The sequence below is a fragment of the Melozone crissalis genome, unplaced genomic scaffold (assembly GCF_028551555.1).
Source record: "Melozone crissalis strain CALT ecotype California unplaced genomic scaffold, PUWL_Pcris_2 ptg000081l_1, whole genome shotgun sequence".
In the NCBI taxonomy this organism is placed as follows: Eukaryota; Metazoa; Chordata; class Aves; order Passeriformes; family Passerellidae; genus Melozone; species Melozone crissalis.
This window is the reverse complement of record NW_026535858.1, coordinates 8512516-8517711: the sequence shown is the minus strand read 5'-3', so window position 1 is coordinate 8517711 and position 5196 is coordinate 8512516.

Sequence of the window (5196 nt, the reverse complement as noted above, 5' to 3'; positions counted from 1 at the left end):
GAGGGGGAGGCGGCGGGGGCGAGGGGAGGCGGAGCGGGGCCCTGCGCCCGCCGGGGGTCCCGGAGGCAGCGCCGCCGCCCGCTCGGGGCTCCCTCTGGCGATGGCGGCCGCCGCTGCCCTGAGCCCCCGCCCGGCAGCCCCAGGCGCCCGGCCCGCTCCGCTCGCTGCCCGCCGGGTTTGTCTCCTCTCAGCCCAGCTGCACCTAATGGAGTCCGGGCCGGGACGTCACAGGAAATTCCTGCACTGCCCCCTACACACACTTCCGCCGCCCGGGGCCGCGGTGGGCACGGCCCCACGGCTGCCGGGGGGCGGCGGCGGGGCGGCCCCCGGCGGGGACGGGGATGCCCCAACGGCAGCGCCCGCCCGCCCGCCCGCGCGGGGTCCCGCGGCGGCGCCTGTGGGGGCTGCGGGCGTCGTGCCCGAGGGGCTGCCGGGGGTCCCGGGCATGTGCCCGGTGTGTGCCCCGTGTGTGCCCTGTACGTGCCCGGTGTGTGCCCTGTATGTGCCCTTTATGTCCCCTGCGTGAGGGGCGAGGGTGGTCCCGCATGAGGTGCTGTGGCTGCCCCGACGTGTCCCGGTGGGACCGGGCGTCCCTGTGACACCTGGAGGTGACCGGGTAATTTGCGGCCTCAGGTGGTTTCCTGGTGCAATTTGGACAGGGAGAAATGGGTGCAAACTGAAACGGGGGGAAATTAGGTTGGGTGTGTGGAAGAAATGCTTTTATGTGAGAGCGATGAGGGTTGGCCAGGGATGCCCCAGCTCTGGTGGTGTTCAAAGGCAGGTTGGATGTGGCTTTGAGCAAGGTGGTCTAGTGAAAGGTGTCCCAGCCCAACAGGATGGTCTTTAAGGTCCTTTCCAACCCTGATCCTCTAATTCCGCATTTGGGAGTTTGTACAAAAGGAAAATTCTTCGTGAAGTTGCATCCTGGTGTTGCACAGGTTGGTTACTGGAAGGTTTCAGGCCTGCTGACGGTCTTGTCTCTTGTAGTTGTTGCATGGTTGACATGGAAAAAGAGGGGAAATCTACAGCAGTTTTGGTGTAGATCTTCCAGGAATGTTAAGCATTGGGGCACAGGACAAGCTGTCAGAAGACAGTGGGAATTTTAGGGATCTCCATCTCTGCCCTGTGGTCTCTCTGCTAACCCTTCCATGTGGTGGAAGGCAAAGTCATATCCTGAGCCAAGCCTCTGGTCAAAAGTCATGAGATGAGTGAAATCTCGGTCTTTAAAAATAGCATCTTGAAATAATATGTTTTATGTTATTTGGTTTAGAGCCTAGAATTTTTATCTTTGGTATGCTCGAACTTTTCTCCAAAACCCAAAGGGAAATAACAAAACTCTTTTTTCCTTATTGAAAGCTCAAGTTAATATCGAAATATCTTCCCCTTCAGAAGCTGAGGTTTTAGGAGTACTGGCTTAGGTTAAACTAGTAAGTTTGAGCAACAGTGCTTTGTTTTGGAACTTTGAAAAAGTCCAGCTGGGGGAAACCAGAGGCCCAAGACCAGTGGAGAACTGCATGGAGGGACAAAATGCATGAAAGGAGTGAAACCAGAGAAGGAGATGAGACCTCATGGAGGCCTGGCCAGCTGAAGCAGATACCTTGGCCCTGTTTGGAGGCTGCAGAAGATATTTGGCTAATAACAGCTAAAGCACTCTTACATCAGAGGGAAAGGTTGGAAAGGGCTTTGTCCCTGACCTCTGCCCAGGTGTGGCTGTAGGGTTAAATTCTACATCAGTCTTCCAGAGAGGGGAATGTTGATTTTGTGTTTTTAGCTTACCAACCATTGCTGGAGAACACAAGGCCTGTGTTTTAGTCACTTCACTGCTGTGTATACTCTCATTTCCATTGTTCTGTGTTTTCAGCATTCTTGAGTTCTTTCTTGGTCTTCCCCAGATGCCATCACTGCATCCATAATTCAAAGACTTGGGTAAAGATGACAGGAACAGTTGCAGCGAGCAGCACAGACCCTGTGAAGACACCTAAAAGTGAACTTTAAAGATCAAGACTAGGTTTTCAGGAAGGCAAAGTTGTTCATCATTCTTTTCCTGCCCTGTGCCTCAGTGTCCATGGGAAAGGGAGGGCAAAACCCCCTTCCCACTGTCTGCTCCTGTTCTCCTTTGTCACCCATGCCTTTCCTACTTATAGAGGTGGTTTTTACTTCTCCTAGACTTTCTCCAGTCACCAGGAGGGGATCTTGGAAGACAGACCTGGGGCTGGCACAGTCACAGGGAAAAGAGAATTGTGAGAGGGGTAATGGCACCATGCTTTGTCAGTTTTTCATCAGCTAAGCCCTGATTTGGATCTGATTCTATTCTGCAGCCAGATGAGAGAGGGCAAATTTAATAATCCAAATAAGTGTGCGGCTTTTTGAGCAATTAGAGAATCAACTGGTAAATACAAACCATCTCTCACTTGTGACAGATGACTCTATTACAATAACAGAAGTATGAGTTCATCCTATTCAGGCATCTTTAAAGTTTCCCAAAAGTAGAGAATTAATGCACCAATTCAACTATAAAAAATGACAAACTTGTAAACACCCAGAAGAGGAATTTTGAAGAGAAATTTTGGCAACCTTAAATACAGTTGTGGTACCAGCCATGTTACTGAAGCAGAGTTACAACACACAACTGTGCAGAATAAGTACAATTCTGACTATATTGTAATTCAGACAACTTCCTATTGCGTAGTTCCACATCTTTAATAGAAAAAATGTTGCAGAAATACTTATTTTAGAAAACTGAGGAGAGCAATCACTCCCTGCCAAAAACAACAAATGAAATTACCAATGTAGAATATTTTGAACTGGTGTTACTCTTAAGTGTAAGAAACCTGTCTTGGGACATTCTAGACTAAATACAGATGCTTGAGAAGCAATGAACACTTCTATTTTCTAGAACTGGAAAGTCAGAAAAAACAACCCTTGAATTTATTTTTTATGAGCTGGCTAGAACTAATAAACTTTGGCTAATTTAGGTCTTTTTTTTTTTACTTTTTTTTTCTCTACAATTTTTTTTTAGAGGACGATGGAGCACATAGTCCAGATCTGAATAATAGGAAGGAACTCTCATTAAGGGCCTGGGTTATTTGATAATAACCATGTGAGGCTGCTTCAGCAGAGTTGTAATAACTACAAAATATTAGAGAAAATCCTCGAGAGATGGATTAGCAGTCAAAGCTGAATGCTGAAGGTAATGAATTGTTTGATTCCCTATCAGGTGTGTATACTTTCCCTTTTCTTCTTCAAATTTGAGGTTACTGGAAACAAACCAACTAACAACAAAGAACAAAGGACGAAAGAACAATTTGGAACAATCACATTTTCCACAGTACCAGCTAAATAAATGCTCAAACAGGCACCTGGATATGCTTGCCACTTCCAAAAAATGAGATAAGGATGAGAGATAAGCACCTTCCTTAAACAGCATTTTTAGAAATCCTTCAGCAGGTAGTAGCAAATTACACTGGTGTGAGATTTTTCATCACTTCATGCAGAGGAGGATGGTCAGTATTTTAGTGGAGGAGTGGAACATGGAAAGCCAAAACCTGGCTGGAGTTGCAACTGAAGGATGTGAAGGGGAACATAAAGAGCTTCTACAGGTGATTTGGCAGCAAAAGGAAGACAAGCAATATGTGGGCCTGCTGCAGGACTGGGGGATTAAACTGGCCATAAAGGTCAAGGAAAAAGGAGAGACCTCTTTCATCTTGGACTTTGCTGGGAAAAAACCCTTTCCCATCTCCCAAGGTTCTGTGGCTGGCAGCAGGGTTTGGGCAGGGGAGGGAGGCTCCCCACAGAAAGTCCACTCTGTCAAAGTGGGCATATCCGAGTCCACTGGGCCACATCACACTCATTGGAGCGTTGAGGGAGCTCTCCAGTTGTATTTTGTGCTCACCCCCTGTGACATTGGAAAGTTCATGGCATTTAAAGACTGCAGGTGACTGAACAAAGGCTAAAAGTTACACATTTCAGTTCAGTTGTGTCTGAGCCAGTGTCACTGACTTTGGGCTTAGTGAGCGTGCACAATGCAGAGGATGTAATTCAAGCTTGTTTTTAAGACGGCTTTTGGTGGGTTTCCTCAATAGCCTTATAACTGAGGAGATGTGGGTGGGGTGGGCAGGAGAAACTGGCTGAACCCCCAGGCTTGAAGGCTGTGAAGGTTTGAAGTCTTGTCTGGAGGGATCAGTACTGGAGCGAGTCTTGTTTGACAAGGTCACCGTGCAGGGGGTGGTACAGAGTGCGCCCTCAGCAAGTTTCCAGCTGCTCCCCTTGCCAGGCTGGGGAGATCAGCTGCTGCACAGGAGGCCACCAGTCAGAGCAGGCTTGCCAAGCTCCAGGAGAGGGCCAGTGAGAGCCTCCAGTTGGTCAACAGAGACGGGCAAAGTCCTGAATGTGGGACAGGCTGCAGGATGCTGAGAACCAGCTGGCTTGGAAGCAGCCCAGCAGAAAGGGGCCTGCCCATCCTGGTGGACAAAAGAAGTTCCTCATGGGATTCCAACACCTGCAGGGCTGAATTCTCCATCTAGCCAGCAGGAATGAGCTCTGTGTGCAGCACTGCTGAGGGCACATTGCATTCACTCTGTCCAGTTTGGGAACAGCCAGTCCAGCAGAGGCTGTGAGGGGCTGAAGCACATGCTGTGTGAGGAAGTGGGTTTGCCCACAGCAGGATCTAATTACAATGTGCACCTTCCCAAAGAGAATTATAGGGAAGATGGCACAAGGCTTTTCTCTGAGATAGTCACCAACAGGATGAGAGATAAAAGTGAGAAGCTGCACCCAGAGATATCCCAATTGTGTGCAAGAAAACGAAAGTTCAAAGTGAGAGTGGTCAAGCAGCAGAACATTTTCCCTGAGTGGCTGTGGATTTTCCATCCTTGGAAACAAAACTAGACAGGAAAAGACTTTGAGCAACCTAAATTATTTTTGAAGATAGCTGTGGAGAGAGCAGGAGGTTGAACCTTTAAAATATCTAGCCCAACTTTAATTTTGCTGTGATTATAAATGTACTTTCTACAAGACTATCCTTGAATTGGTGGGGAACAGTATTGGTGACTGGATAATTGTCATGTCTCAGGGGTTACTGATATCATATCCCAAAGTTTCAGTACAGCCATCCTGTTGCTTTGTAGCTGAGCTTGCCTAGTGAGGATAAGGGCAGTAGTGCTATCATTGCAACCTAATTAAATATTAGGTAATCAC